Source organism: Equus caballus, chromosome 28, assembly GCF_041296265.1.
Source record: "Equus caballus isolate H_3958 breed thoroughbred chromosome 28, TB-T2T, whole genome shotgun sequence".
Classification (NCBI taxonomy): Eukaryota; Metazoa; Chordata; class Mammalia; order Perissodactyla; family Equidae; genus Equus; species Equus caballus.
Window position 1 is genome coordinate 26,557,223 of NC_091711.1, and position 16,544 is coordinate 26,573,766.

A 16,544-nucleotide genomic window follows, 5' to 3' on the forward strand; every position below is an offset into this window, starting at 1 on the left:
GAGGAATTAAATCGAGCACACCGACTTATTCTCCTTTGAAGATGAAGTTCCCGGATATGAAGTTTGTTAAAGACACTAAGGATTTTGCTCACTGTGGTGAGGAAGGGCTTTACTGGAACAAGAAAGAAAATTCAGTTCAAACCAAACCGAAAAATGAGGCAGAGTCTCATTTGTCTCAGATGGCCTATGTCAAGGGTTGACAAACTTTTCCTGTAAAGAGTCAGAAAGTAAATATTTTCAGTTTTATAGACAATGCGGTCTCTGTCACAACTATTCAACTCTTCCGTTGCAGTGCAAAGGCAGTGTTAGACAATACGTAAGTGAACGAGCGGGACTGTGTCCCGATAAAACTTTATTTATGGACACCGAAATTTGAATGTCATGCAATTTGTACGTGTTACAAAATATTATTCTTTCTTTGATTTGTTTTCAACCGTTTAAAAATGTAAACCCTTATTATCACAAAAGCCAAGAGGTGGAAGCAACCCAAATGTCCCTCAGCAGATGAATAGATTTTTTAAAATGTGGTATATACATACAATGTAATATTATTCAGCCTTAAAAAGGAAGGAAATCCTGTCACATGATTCAACGTGGATGAACCTTGAGGACACTTTGCTAAGTGAAGTAAACCAGTCACAAAAAGATAGGCACTGTATGATTCCACTCATATGAGGTATCTAAAGGTCACGCGTTGCTTAATGACCAGGGACGTGTTCTGAGAAATGCATCACTAGGGGATTTCGTCATTGTGCAAACATCACAGAGTGCACTTACTCAAACCTAGATGGTATAGCCTACTACATGCCTAGGCTACATGGTGCTCATCTTGCGGGGCTACTGTTGTACACGTGGTCTGTCGTTGACTGTGACGTCATTAAGTGGCGCATGACTAGTCAAATTCATAGAAACAGGAAGTAGAATGGCGGTTGCCAGGGGCTGGGATCAGGGGGGAATGGGAGGTGTTCAGTGGGTAGAGAGCTTCAGTTTTGCAAGATGAAAAAGTTCCAGAGATCAGATGCACAACGTGAATATACTCGCCACCACTGCACTGTACACTTAAAAACGGCTAAGATGGTAAATTTTACGTTATGTGTTTTTACTGCAATCAAAAAGAAAAAGTAAATTCTTCTGCACTCAAAATTCATACAGAAACAGACAGCAGGCCTTGTGGGCTCTAGTTTGCCAACCTCTGGCCTATGGGTGGCCCATCTGAGGGCAAAAACGATGGTCCAAATCAATGCTTCTCAAATGTCTTCTCTGACAGACCTCTAACAACACAAAAGGGAGAACGCACATTCCTGCAAGAGTCTGCCTGCAAGTCTATAAAATGCTTTTAAATAGTCCTTCAAATTAAGTTCACGACTGTCTTAAAATCCTAGTCTCTAACACGTGTTGTTTTAATGTAAAATTAGCACTTGCTGTAAAAATCAGTAAAAATCGATGCTCACTCAGGCTCAGAGAGGCTGAGTGACTTAGCCAAGGTCACATAGCTAGAACAATTCGGGTGTGGGACTGGATCCCCAAATTCCTGGTTCCAAATGTATTCTTTCCACAGAGTGGGCTGCGTTCCCATCAGGCTTTGGCTGTCTATTCACACTCTCTACCCCACAGCCTCCAACATTAAGGCAGTCTTCAAGGCAGTGATGGCAAGCCACTTGGAGTTTCTACCAAAAACTCACCAATTCATAAGGTTCAAATATTATTTGTTCTGCTATTTCCAGAATATTTTAGTTTGGCATATTCTAAAACTCATTTTCTTCTCCTGCCCTATCTAATTATGCTTCCTTGTCCATCTCTATTATTATTATTATTTTTATCTTTCATTGCATCCCACTCTATTATACATCATGGAATGCTAAGTTCGAGGGACCTGCGAGATTTGTTGTTTTTGTGTCCAGCATCCGTTTTCTCTTGTGGTAGACTGTATTATTTGTTCAGAAGTTCTCTTCCCTCCCTGCCCTTCTCTCTATCCCATCAACTTGAGACTCGGCCGTACGACTTGCGTTCCCCAGTGGACTGTGAGTCAAAGTGAGATGTGCTAGTGCCAGGACTCACCTCTCTTGAGCTTCTGCCGTCCTAGAGAACCACATGCCCCAAGCTGTGTCTGTTCCAGCAGCCTAGCTCCCAGAAAGAGATGACACATCAGCTGCTGAGTTTTGGGGTTGTTTGTTACATAGTATTATCCTGGCAAAAGCTGACTAATACACCCCTTCTTTTAGGACCAGGGCTTTGATTTTCTCTCGGAGACCCAGCCCTTCTCCACGCATCATCCACAGGGTTTAGCTGGCTCACCCTCCTCCTCCCTGCCCCAAGCACCCTCCAACACTCACACTGGCAACTCCCCTCTCTGGTGAGATCTCAGCTGTTCTTATCAAAGCTGAGAGAGACTCACTCCCTCTTAGCCGGGAGAAATGAATGACCTTAGGCTCTATCACCCGCTATAAAGGGCACCTGAAGAAATCTTACTCATAACCCACACCATTCTAACTCCTGTCTGTTTTACAACAAAAGCATAGAAAGAGGAGTGTGGATCATGCAATGTCACACCTCTTGGCTGCCTTTTGACAGTGGGAAGGAAAGCATGGAAAAGAAACAGGAGTTATTATGGACTGGATGTTTGTGTCCCCTCAAACTTCATGTTGAAGCCCTAGCCCCCCACGTGATGGTGATAGATGAGGCCTCTGGGAGGTGATTAGGTTTAGATGAAGTCAGGAGGATGGAGCTCCCATGATGAGATTAGTGCCCTTTTGAGAAGAAACACTGAAAAGCTTGCTTCCTTTCTGTCTCTCTCCACTCACATGCGAGCACTGAGGAAAGACCACGTGGGGACACAGCAAAAGGCATCCATCTACAAGTCCGGAAGAGGACCCTCACCAATGTGCCAAGTCTCCCGGCAGCTTGATCTTGGACTTCCAGCCTCCAGAACTGTGAGAAATAAACGCCAGATGTTTAAGCTGCTCTGTCACGGTATTAGGACAGCCCGAGCTAAGGCAGCAGTTTTCCTTTAGAATGCAAAGCACAGAAGCTGCTAGACCCCTAAAAGTAAAAGCCATTCCCTGTGCTGTGAGGAAGCGCAGAGTCAGCTCTGAATTACTCATTCATGGGAAGAGCTGGCAGTGGTGGTGTGGACAATCTAATACACCAGAAAAACTTCAGAGGTCTTCATCTGGTCTAAGAAACGCTAGTGCTGCCCTTAAATATTTCAGGAGTGCCTCAGACGAGAAAGCATCTCTTCAAAACAATTCAACTGCTTCACGAAAAGATGTACAACTTTTCTCTCTCACATGTTAGGATTCTACAAAGATTTGTCGAGAAAAAACACAGTAAAAAGCATCCAAACTATTGGTTTAAAATATACATCAGTTTGACTTTGGCATATACTTCTAAAAATAAAGCAATATGGTGTTCTTCGTTGTGTGTGTGGTTTTCTTTCCCTCCGTGTTAATGATAATATAATAAATTTATATACTCCTAGTCCACAGACAGCTGGATCACACAGGGACACAGCGTGAGCTTTGCTGAGCGACAGAAGCCCATTAGGGATTAAGACGACAATCCGTAAAGTGGAAAATTAGCTGTGGAAAATCAGGGATTGATGAACAGCTCTCTTCTCCATACTCCTCCTCCCGCTTTACTCTCCTGCCTTGCACCCCCTCATGATTTCCCACCCTCCTCAGAGGTCTGGTGGGCCTGGTCTCAGCTCTTAGTGAACTAACCACACCAGCCAGGAAGCAGATGCTGCGAACTGGACTGTCCTACGAGTCAGGTGCCTGACAGGCACGTAGGGATGGGGAGCTAGTACCAGCGTGAGGAAGACACAACTCTGCCCTTTAGAAGCCCACAGTTAGTGAGAAATTCGTAAACAAATAATCGTTCAGAAAGGTTGCAAACGTAAGAAACAAACAGTGGAGTAACTCTTTAAATGTGGTCCTCTGGAAAGGACTCACGCCCTGCCCCCAGGGAATCTGACTTAATTGGTTTGGGTTGTGTTTAGAGATCAATAGTGTTCAAAACACTCCCCAGGTGATTCTAATGTCAGCCAGGGCCGAGAACCACCCCAGACCTACTGAGTCAGGAACTAGGTGGTGAGGCCAGGCAACCAGTGTTGTAACAAGCCCCTCTGTGATGCTGGTGCAGGCTCAAGTTTGAGAACTGGTCTGCACTGCTAAGGAGTGGAGGCCTGGAGATGGAGGGTTCTGGAAGGTGAGCAATTGGGTTGGAGCACAGGGCTGGGGCTAAGGGACCTTCCTCCCTCCTCTCAGCCTCGGGGCAGTGGACAAGCTCTCCCGTCAGAGCCTGGCCTGAGCTCTCCGGGGTGCGCCATCGCTGAGGGATACTGGATGTGGAGACCAGTTTTGACACCACAGAGCCTCCCTCGGAAGCCTCAGTCCCTCAGCCCGGTGGGCACTGCTCATTCCCCCGGGAGCTCCTTAGCAGGCAGGAAAGGTTGGGCCTGTGGTAGGCCAGAGGGAAGGGCCAGGAAGGTCTCTTCCTGGAGAATCCTGGCTTCCAGTTTAGGGCTTCTCGTCCTTTTCCCCAAAGTGGGCCCCCTACTCTGAGCGGTGGCTTTTTTTTTTTTTTTTTACATCCCAGACAGGAACTTTGTCCATCCTTAGACAGAAACCATGTCTCCCTTTCTGCATATGCAACAGCTTCTCGTCTGAGCAATTACGCCCCCACCCAGGAGAAAAGCAGCCCTTTCCCAGAGCAACCAAACCCCGAAGCCCACTCCCGATGCCCCCTGCCCCACAACGCTTCCACCCCAGCTGACAGCGAACAGCAAGGCCAGCGGCCTCCCCATTTCGGGCCTCCCCGCCACAGCCAACTGGGCAGGGCACGAGCCCACGGCAGGGTCCCGGGCGGTCCCCAGCGCAGGGACCCCGGGGGAGAAGAGGGAACCCGGGTCCCGCCGCATTCCGGGGTCAGCCCCCCGCGCGTGGGGGTCCCGCTGCCCCGGGTTTCTGGCCGCGTCGCTCCCCCCGGTGGGGAGGGGCTGCGGCCGCTCGGAGTCGCCCAGGGTCTGGAGGCTCCTCCCCTGGGGTGGCCGAGCAGGAAGCGGGGCGCGCGGGCGCGGGGGCGCGCGGCGCGGTGCGGGCGAGCGCGGGGCCCAGGCCGGAGTATGCGCGGGCCTCGGCGGGCGGCCCCGGCGCATAGCCGCGGCCGGGGCGCGCGGCGCGGGGCGGAAAAGCCTGTTTACACAGACTGCACACCGCCTGGGGAATAATGCAGTAAAGGAAGTGAGCCGGCTCGGCCTGACTGCTCCAACTTCCTGCTCTCACACACACCAGAGGAAAAAAAAAAAAAAAAAAAGAGGAGCGAGAGAAAGAAAAAAAAGGGGGGAAAATCAGGATCTCATTACAAGAGCAACAGACCGTCTGCAGACGCCTGTCAGCATGGAAAGTCGGGGGCTTTCGCCCGGTTCCTCCTAGAAATTCCCCCGAAGAAGGATCTTGAAAGCTCCCCCACATCTGGGTAGGTAGCAGGGCTTCTGCCTGTTGCTCGGACAGTTGCAAAGTTTCCTTGGGGGTGGGTTTTTCTTTCTTTCTTTCTGTTCTTTGGCTTGGTGGGGGTGGGGCGGGTGGGCGCCCCGGGGTGGGCTTCGGGCCCGGGCCGGGGGGCGCAGCGGGGATGCTCCAGCGCCCGCGCCGTCGCCGACCTGCCGGAGCTCCGCGCCGCGTCCGCGCGCCGGGCCGGGGGCTGCGGGGACCGTGCACCGGGAGCCCGCCTCCCTGGGACTGCGCTGTGAGCCCAGAGGAGGGGGCGCAAGGGGTGAATAGGGATGGTGAGATTTGGGGTCCCCGGGAGGAAGAGCGACTGGAGCAGGCTGCGTGCCTGGAGGCTGGACCACCGCTGACCTTGCCGCTGGGGCTGGTTCTCCCCCGGGGTGGCAGTGGGCACCGATGCTCGGATTCTGGGAGAGGACGAGGTGGAGAGGGAAGCGGAGGGCGTGGGGTGCGAAGACGCGGGGCTGGGGGCTGCGTCCACTCGCTCGGCAGGTGACCCCCGCCCGGGTCACCGCCCCAGGCGCACGCCCAGCCGGGCCTTTAAAAGCTGGCGGAGTCTACTAGACACGGTTTTGGAGAAGGATTGGGCACAAGATGGTCTTGGCGCCCCCAGCTCTTTAGGAAAGGGCTCTTCGGCTTGCAACTGAATGTTGGCCTGTAATACTACTGTAACTTTTTCGGGCGGAGGAATTAAAATTTTGGAGGGTTAGAAAAGAAAACCCCAAAAAACAGAGGTCTCGGTTTTGTTATGTTTTCTGAACCGAATCATCCTAAGGACAAGTTGCAGTTAGGCGGCGGGTGGGGGTGGAAGCAAGAAATGTTATTTCAGAAACTGCAAAAGGGGCTTTTTAGAAAAAAAAAACGAGTGTCGGGAGAGTTTCTGGCTTGTCTGGAAACGGCAAGACTAATTGCCATGCGCTTCCGCTTTGAAACTGGCAGCAGACAGCATCTTGAAAATGACTCACTGGAGGAGCTCACAAAGAAACTGTGGTTTGCTCCTTCTCAGGTTTATGTATTTGTGCCTTTTACAGTTTCCTTTGTAGTGTTTCAGGGGTCCCCCGCTGACCCCCTCCCACCCTCCCGCTTTAGGAAGCCCCTGGCCGGTCTTTAACTCCCCCCAGCACCCCAGCCGCCGGGGAGGAGGGGGAGGCCGGGGGAGGCTAAGTTGTTTTTGGAGTTGGCTGGGGAGAGGGTTAAAGGGATTCTGCTGCTGCAGGGGAAAAAGTTCCCTGAATTTTCCACTGGCTGCTGCAGGAAGAGAGCCCCTTTAGTCATTGCTAAGTAATGTCTGCACACACACCAAGTAATCTCATTAGGAGTTTCCGCTGCTCCGCACAGGAGGGGTTTTGTGCAGCCACTGTCAGCCGGGGGAGCCCTGCGCTGGAGAGGGAGACCAGTTACGGCTTTATTTACTCAGAGGTGCAGCCGCCCAACGAATCTTTTCAGGGCAGCATCTTGAAAACTTTGAAGTCCCCTTGGCCATTTTGCATTTCGGACTTAACAGGTTTTTCTTTCCCAGTCGTGTGTGTGTGTGTGTGTGTGTGTGAAGTTTCTATTGCCTAAGCAGCTCAAACACACCCATTCTCTCCCATCTGTGCTTCAGTCTTTGTTGGGGGTGGGGGGCGGGGTGCGGAGAGGGGGCGGGGGGGGGGGGAGCGGGAGGAGATAAGAAACCAAGCCTATTCCAGGCATCTATTAATGAGCTCAAATCGATTTCGGAGCCTTATTGCCGAACAAAATAGCCTCTGATCTCTCTCTCTCTTTCTCTCTCTGTGACACGCATTTATTTGGGAAAGGTCAGTTATGAGTTTCAATTTATGGGGATTATAAAATTACAAATTGTGTTAGGAGGGCACGTGGGTCAGACAGTTAGGAAGACTGGCCATAAGTGTTTTGAGAGTTTCCAGTAATGATCCTGCCTGCAAAAACCCTTGATGGTCTTTCTGTGGTAAATATAGCCAAAGCCTTCTGACCTTTTTTGTTTTTTTTTTCCTTTTTAAACCTTTAAATGTTGGAAATGTGTAGAGTTGCTAAAAAGGGTAAAGAATTTTAAGCAACCCGATTGCAACTCTGGGGCTCCTTTAGTGACAAGGGCGTGCTGCTTTCTTGAGGGTTTTTAAGGTGTTGGTGATTCTTTTACGGTGTCAAAGCATGTCCTAAAGCAGCCCCACCAGGGTAGGGTGTGAGTCATTGGACATGAGTACAGGATGTCCCCAGTGTGGTGCCTGGCACAGAGTAGATGCTCAATAAATTGTTGCCTTGAAAGCTATGAGTAGCATAACAGAACTTACAATAAATAGATAAGAAAAAAAGCTTTCCAAAGCTAACATCATTCTGCATGAGCATCCCTTAAGGATGGCGGCTGTCGAGTTGTCTCAAGACCACATTTCCTTCGAAATAAAAAGGAGGTGATTAGGATTCTTCATTCCAATACCTTCTTATTTGGAATGCTTAATTTTCATTTATATCAGTAGTTCTCAACCAAGAGTAGTTTGCCTCCCAGGGAGCATCTGGAGACATTTTGATTGTCCTAACCAGAGGGAGTGCTGTTTGCATCCAGTGGGTAGAGGTCAAGGATGCTGCTAAACATACAGCACTGCACAGGACAGCACCCCCCCCACCAAAGAATTTTCCCTCCCAAAATGTAGGTGGTGCCCAGATGGAGAAACTCTTGTTTACATTAATGAGGATGATGATAACTCTTTTACATGCCTTCACTCAATGAACAGGACATTTAAAAGTCATCAGTAGCACTTTTCTGCCACGTATATCACACAGTGTGCATGAATTTTCTCTGCCTTTCTGGTCAGTGGTATGCAATAGAATGACACGTGGATGATGACATGGTGATGGTGTACCTTTGTGAGCTGGATTAGACCATCTCTGAACCTCACTCACTCGGTACTAATTTAGCTTTTTAGACCAGAAGGACAATAGCCCAGATGGAGGACAGCGGTGATTTTTCAGCCTCATTTAAATTTTGAAGTTTGCTAAACATTTATTAAAGACCTCTTCTTTTTCTTATTTAAAAAAATTTAATAATTCAAAACTGCTAATACACAGTGAATGCAACACTGAGATCATAATTGAAATTTATATTGGTAATAACTTTTTGGAACTTGAATCTTTTCCTGAAATCAGTTTCAAAGGACTTCCAGGCAGTGCATATAAATTAAAATATTCCTTTCCTAGCTGTCAGATATTGGATTTTGTCTCTTTGGTGCTACCCAATTATATTTATATATATGTATTTGATTCAAGAAACCAATATGGTTGCAAAACATTACCTATTGACAAACCCAAAACACTTAATAAAAATTACCCAAGGATGTGACTTCCTGGAGTAGAGACTTTTTTCGCTGATGGTGAGTTACTGCTTACTAATTAATGGCTTTGCTCCTTTCTAGTCCTAGGGAACGAATCAGCCATCTCCATGTTTCCCAGACCTGGGGTTCCTCATTAAACTTTAAAAGAAATGAGTTCTCTGCCTAATCTGGCTGTGCTCTGGCTCCTGGCAGCTGGCTTGTGCCCCTTCCCAAGAGCCTGTACCTATATATACACATGAGCGACATGGGTCGTTTGAATGAAGAATCCCACTTCTGTCAAGTTTTTCTGTTTCAGGCAAGAGTTTTTTATGTTCTGGTTATCCATAATTCCTCTTTGCCTTCGTTGATTGATTTATGACATATTTGAGATCACTCTAGCCTAACAGTGTTTTCTAAAGGTTAGTTGTTTTTCTGTTATAAAAAATATTAATGTGAATTAGCTTAGGAAAATTCAGAAAACCACAAAGAAAAAAAAATAAACATCTCCCATAATCCTATTTTGTTAATATTTTGGTGTATATTTTTCCGTTCTCTTAAAATGCATGTGTGTATACATACACACATACGTGCACACACACATAAAGTTTTCAATTGGAATCACACTATGCATTCTGTTTTGTAACTTATTTTCACTTAACATACCATGTAACAGATTTTAATAACTAGTTCTAAGACCAGAATTAACACACATAGAGCTTGTGTTTGTTGATCTGATGAATGTGTTGACTCAACAGTGGATTGACATAATTTCTACATGGACTCGTCCAGTGTTTTTGTCTGTGGCTCCAAGTAATGTTCTAAGAATGCTGCCCTCTTGAAAGACTGAATTCATAAGTGCTGTGAAATTTGGGATTTTGATGAGTTTCTCTATGATTTAAGAATGAGTCATGATTTTCAGTAGAGTATCAAGATGTAGTAACAGGAAGTCCAGGGCACTACACATCAAAATAGAATGTTAAATGATGAAGAAAAGAGAAACTAGGTTAAACCGAAAATACACCTTGAAGTTCTCTAACTAAAAGGAAGGAGGATGGTACCTCTTGCATACGTTAACACGTCTTGTTTGTTACTGTTTCGTTTTCTGTCAGTAGAGTTTCCAGACTTTGAAATTGGTGTTTTAAATGGATTTTCAGCTCAGGATTACTGTTGCTCAAGGCCAGTTTGAATTGAGATTATCCAGCTTTTTGGTTGAAACCATGGCACTGAGACCATGAAAACTCTGGTTTTGCCACTTATAGTGCAGTCTCAGAAAACTGAATTATGTGGGGGTGTGTGTGTGGGTGTATGTATGTGTAACCTTCTGTTAAATCCTAAAGGCCTTCAAAAATGGTCGATCATTCAATCTCTTAAGTAACTATTCTATGCAGAAGTTTGACTCCTTGTGCCTTCTACCCACAACCAAAAGAAAAATGGCCTTTCATCCATTACTGGAAACTTACATATATGGCAGCAGTTTAAAAATAAACTTTGAATTGCTCGTTTCAATAAATTGTAATTAGGTTTGAGTTGCCACTAGAAATGAACTCGTTGACTACTTTATGTGTTTTAATTTACATTTCCTGGAAAATAATTATTATTCTAAGAATTAAATGGGATTATTTTATAATTTAGCTGTGCGGTTTTTTTGTATATTTTTAAAGAAATTAAGATGAGGGTTATACTAATGTATTCTAATTTGAATTGGACTGAACCGAATTTACTCACACACATGCTCTAAAAAGAGGTTCCAAAGCACATAGTATCATACGTATTTTTAAAGCTACTACATGTAAGAACAAGTCCTAGTTTTCCATATATGAATATGGGAGTGATGGAGTAAGTATAAAACACACTCATCTGATGTCTTCTCTTAGACTCTGTGGTGAGGTTAGCATTCCTTTACTCCAAGCAATAAAATAATCTAAGACCCTTGGTGTCCCTTTTTTCTCAATTGAGGTATAATTTACATACATGAAAATGCACAAATCTTAAATGTTATTGTATACACCCATGTAATCCCCACCCCCTAACCTCCAAATAGAGAATATTGCCATCACCGCAAAACACTCCCTGCTTATGTTCTTTTTAATTATATTATGACAATTTCCTGATTTTACCATGTAGGTTATTAAACCTGTTACACCTTGATAAATACTACTGTATTTTTATTTAATCTGCCTGGTTAAAAATAAGTCATTAGAATGTGTGGATTTCCCCATGATACATACAATAAGAGGAAAAATTCCTTTGACATTATTTAATATCACCTAAGCTGACCAAAAGTAATATGTATACTGCGGGGAAAAGTAGATTCCCTTAAAACCAGTTGTGTTGAGAGAATATCACTTACTCTTCCAGGACCTCAGTTTCCCTGGCTGGATGGTAAGGTGATTGAAGTAGAGAGGCTGGAATAATTCCTTTCGAGTCAAAAGTCCTCTTCTGCTGTTTGAGAGTAAAGAACTTGAATTCTTCTAAGAGTTGTGAAAGTGTAATGTGAATTTTTGCTATCACCCCAAGCAGCTCACTTCTAGACATATACAGCAATTTCAACAAGCTGCTGTTTTGTGGTGGGAAAGGGGGTTCAATTTCCCATCCAATCCCGTTTTGGCCCCTTATTGAATAAGGAACACCCGAGGGAAGGTCAGTATCAGATACTGGGCTCCTTTCCTCCTTTTTTTGAGGTCTGTGACAAGTGCCACTCATTTCTAATGACCCACAACTGCCTCATTCTTGGGGTGACTGTCTCCGGGTTGGATGCCCAAGTAAGGTTTTGATCACCAGGTTGGGCCCTACTCCCTCCTTCTGATAGTCTTTGAAAATGCTCTCCATCCTCCTCTGCCTTATCTGAGGACTCCCACATTCCCTCTCTCCCCCTCCAATCCCTTTTCCACCCACAAGCTAGAGCAATCCTTTATGCACAGATCTAACCATGTCACTCCTCTGCTTAAAATCTCCCAGTGGCCTCAGCTAGGATGAAGACCAAAATTCTTGACGTGAGCTGCAAGCCGTGATTTGGGGCAGCCACATAGGCCTTTCCTCAATTCCTCAAATGTGTAACAGGCCATGGGGCCTTTCCAGTGCTATTCTCTCTCCGGGAGTTCCCTTATCTGCCCCTACTCCCATCAGTTTTTCTCACTTCACTTTGCCTTGCTAACTTGTAGGCATCCTTCAGGGCTCAGCTCAGCCATCTCTCCCCTGAGGAAGCCTTTGCCGGTCCCGCACACTAGATCTCCCACAGCCATCCATCCCTGGCCCCAGAGCCCTCGCCACAGGCTTTATTTACACGTTTCCTCATTACTCGAATTTTCCCTCTCCGAATTCTTACTATCCAAACACAGGTACTGAGCAGTTTCAGATATATATATTTCTGGAGACTGAGTTAGTGTCCCTCATTATTCATTAATACTCTTCATCCAAAACTCAGGAACCAAGTAGATTTGATGGCATGATAGCCCTTGTTATCTGAAGTCACTGTCCAGACCCTTGAATCCATTAGATCTGGATAGTGGGGGATACATGTGCATGTATGTGTCATGATGTATTTCACATCTGTCGCCACCATCAGTCTGTAAGCTCCCTCTGGGCCTGATCTGTTTTTCTCATCCTTGTGTTTATCCCAGCGCTTTGCACAATACCTGCCATTCATTGAATTTAAAATAATCTGAAGGGGGGAAAACTTGTCAGTATAGCCCTCCCTTATTTTGCCATTGGACTTGATAAAGCACTTTATTGCTTTGCATAAATCCAACTCTTTCCTAGATAGTAAATTACTTGGATTAATAAGAGTCATATCTCTTGGTTAAACCATAAAGGCAGCCAAGAAGATCCTCTATCAAGGATGTATCATTTTCTAGAGTTTTTTCCCAGACTTGCAAGAAAAATAGATGTACAAAAATCAGGTTAGTTTATTAATATCCGAGACGACAAACTTTAGCCCTATTGTTGATATCAGTGTTATACTGAGAATGGTTGGTTAACAGTTAGGGAATTCATAGACTAGTACAGTTTAAAAGACTCTCAATGTAAAGTTCTTTCCATGTTAAAATTAATCATTCTACGGCAACCATCATTAGTCCTTTATCAAGACTTCAATTGACCAAGATTTCGCAGTGCCCTTGGGCTAAGTTCCATAATGTTCACAGTTAAAAGTCCTTCACTTACACAAAAACCTGAGGCTGTAGTTTTTGTCTGTAACTTTTTGTAATTAATGAATGATGTTTCTGATGGAATTTTAAAATAATAAAAGACTCTGCCTGTGTGATTATGAAAGGATGGATGACTAAATACCTGAATTTAGTGGAAGAGGACTAGTTTTGCTGTTAATTTCAGCTGGGTTTTGCCAAGGACCCTAAGTTTATTTGATAGTCAAACCTTGCTTGACTAGAATGCCTGATGAAGCCGATTTTTCTCCCTGCACTTAATTGTCAGAAGAGAGATTAAAACGGCAATAACAACAAAACAAGAGCCCCAGAATTTATTCCAGGTTATGCTCCTGGGTCACTGCAGGAATTCTCCTCTACTGTCTGCACCTTAAATTCTCATCAACCTCAGAATATGATACTGAGGCCCAGAAAGATTGGAATGTTGTATTAAGCAAGAAAAGGGGCTGTAGATGTTAGAAAAATATCCTGATACTGATAGTTAAGAAGAACACTTCTCTGGTTGATGCTCAGTGACCTGGAAGTGTAACTTCCTCACTTTTGAGGCTAAAATCTGAGCCCTGGTTGTTGGCGTTCATTTGGAAATGAAAGAGATAAGCACCGGCAGTGAGGAAGGAGCCTGTGTATCTGGTGTGTCTCCACAGATGTGGGCTCCAGGAGGGATGGAGGAGTCTAAGAGAGTAGGACAATATGTGGTCTCAGTTTTTGCCCCTTCTCTATGCAGGCACACTTCTCATGCAGGATCCTAGCCCTCGTTCTGTACAGAGATGAGAGCATGAGGGAATGTGTGCTAAACTTCACTCCAAAGAATCATTGCTTCACTGTGAGAACTCAGGAGAGAACTTGGATTTTTTATGTAGTTTTCAGGAGAGGAGAAAGCTGAGATTCCTGATAATTTCAGCAAGCCCCATTAAGAACATCCAAGAAGGGGCCAAACCATTTCGTTTTGTTTAAAAGGCTATGTGGATGCAGCGCCTCCTTCTTTTGTATGGCCCTGCACTTCGAGATTCTCTGGAATCTAAAATTCATGGACATGGGCAGGGAAGTTATTTCTGCTAATGTCCCTGCCTGTTTTCCAAGCCCCAGATACTGATCATTTAGACCAGGGGGTGTTGGGTGGTAGAGCATTGCTTTTTGTCTTTTTAGAACAAACATCTCCAAATTCTCCAGGTGATCCTGAGTCAGGGTCGCAACTAGTTAAACCCCAGACAGAGACATGTCATCACATCTGCACTGAACTCTGGTGGAGGGCAGAAATGCCTGTTGATGGGCCAGCTTCATCTTTAATAGTCAAGGCAAAAGCAGAAACATCGCTCAGCCAGCCACTGGGCATTCCCTCACTGCCAAATTCACTTCTTTAGGCTCTTTAACACTACTTCTCAATTATGCGTTTACGATACTTGGATAAATTGAGTCATTTTGAAGAGTCTTAAAAATTTCTTAAAGTGAATTGCTTTCGTTACAAAAGTAAATCCTGCTACAAGATCTCTTGAGTCAAACAAAATGACCCAGGCATACTGGGGTTCTCAAAAGCTCAGAGTCACTGCCCTCAAATAAGAGCATTGCCCTGCTTTGTTTGAAATCAGAGCTGAACCACAAGAGCGGGTTCCCCCTCAGCCTCTGCCATGTCCTTTGTTGTTGTTGTTTTTTTAACATAAATATTGAGACCTACTAATTTGTCTTTAGGAAAGTAGGAACTTTAAGACCTTGACATAGAAGATCATACATGCACCAGATGATTAAAATACAGAAAGGGTGATTTTCTTTAGCTGGCAGACAAAGATCATCTCAAGTAGGATCTGGCTGGTTTCTTGCACGATTAATACATTCACGTTGAACAGGTCTTGGAAGAGTAAGTAGGGTAACAAGTTGTATGTGACATTTCAAAAAGGGCTCAGCCAGGTTAGTAGATGGCAGATTCCTGAATGGGAATTAAGGGCCTCGACGAGGCTTGGGGTGTATATTTAATGTTTGATGCTAAGGGCATCACCAGCCATTCTCTCCTGTCAGATGCTTTTGGTGGCCTCTTGAAGTAAACACGTGTGCACATTACCCTGACAAGAATGAATGAACCATCGGTCTTCCACTTGATGGCAATTTTAATGTTATTTTGTTCATTTATTCAGTGAAGTTTGGGGGTTAATAAAAAATAGGTTTCAAGTATAAGGCATTGGGAGAGGATTATTTAGATTTGAAGCCACTCACTGTCTATTTTTGCAGTAGGTTTCTTCGAAATAACTATACTTAACAGGAGCACCAAGATATTTTAAATGTGTTCTGCTCACTGTCGTTTGTCTACAGGTCAGGCTCGGTTTCAAATAGACATTCAGTGAAAAATGAGATGCCTTTTGCTTGCCATTCTACCTTAATGCCATTATGTTTTTGCTTCATGTTAAAAAGAACTGTATTAGAAGTTATTTAAATTTAGAAGAAACGCTCATCATCATGTGCAGCTAGACTTGATATCTATTTAAAAAAAAAGTGAGAGAAACATATGCATGTGGAGACAATAAAGCCATAAAAGGGATAGTCTACCTTTGTGACTTCAGATGGAGCTAAAATCCCCCACAGATGTCCACCACATGAGCAGGTGATGATGTCTTAAAGACCACGGAGTCACTGTTTTTTATAGATCCCTTCCAAAGTGCATATATTATCACACCAGATTTATGTATAAATGCTTATGCCTAGAATTTGCATTTCCTAAACCGTGAAAGAGTTTTGCTGAGAAGAACACCAAAGAAAAGCAGTGAAGCTGAAGTGAGCACAGAATCCTGAAGCCTAGAAGAGTCTAGTTCCTTACTTTGGTAACTGCCCCATAAGGCAGCTCTTTGTGCTTCTCAAAAATCTCTAAAGAAGATGTCACAAACACCGGTAACTCATAGCTATTTTTGCAACAATACTATATATAGTTGGACCCAAAGACTAGCTAATGTCAATATTATCCAGCTACATCTAGATGTTTCCAGAAACCAACATATTTTGGCAAATAAGTTGCAGAAAAAAGTTTACAATACTATTAGCCATTTGTAAATTATCAGCAGTTCAAATATGCTGTATTATAAAGTTTTAACACTGATCATATACTGCCAAACAATGTCAAGATCAGCTAACTAGTATCATTTTCTGTATCTATATACTAGTTTAAAAAGACACGTAAAATGACTTTAGTGGATTTACTCCAGGAAGAGGGAAAGATAAGTTTCCCAGGAGTGCTGATGTTGAGGACAGTTTTCTTTAGTGACTTAACCATCTAGAAAAGATTGAAGAAATGGTACTTTACTATTTTAAGTTCTATAGAAGAAGATGAGAAGATGAGAGAGTTCCCAGCTTCTCCGGGAAGACTGTGGGTTCTCGTCCTCTCCAGGCCACTGCCAGGCTTTCTGTGAAGGGAAGCTGGAAGGAGAGGGTCAAGGGGCCTGTTGCTCTGTCCCGTTCCCAAGATTAAGTAGCCTGATGTGTCATGCAAGCGTGAGAAGCAGCCACTGGTGACAAGAGACATGTTCTGATGATGGCAGTAAATGAAGTAGAGACAGATTGGAACGACCTATGGGGAGGCTCTGGGACCTGCA

The 16,544-nt window shown here is 44.5% G+C and overlaps 1 protein-coding gene across 1 annotated transcript in view; it reads left to right on the top strand.

Annotated features, from left to right (window-relative positions):
• The first annotated feature begins 5,075 nt into the window (after positions 1 to 5,075).
• ELK3 (ETS transcription factor ELK3) overlaps positions 5,076 to 16,544 on the top strand; it is a 66,314-nt gene continuing 54,845 nt past the window's right edge. Inside the window, exon 1 of the mRNA XM_023631146.2 lies at positions 5,076 to 5,475. The gene's annotated coding sequence lies outside the window, so the exon portion shown is untranslated. The remainder of the gene's footprint in view (positions 5,476 to 16,544) is intronic.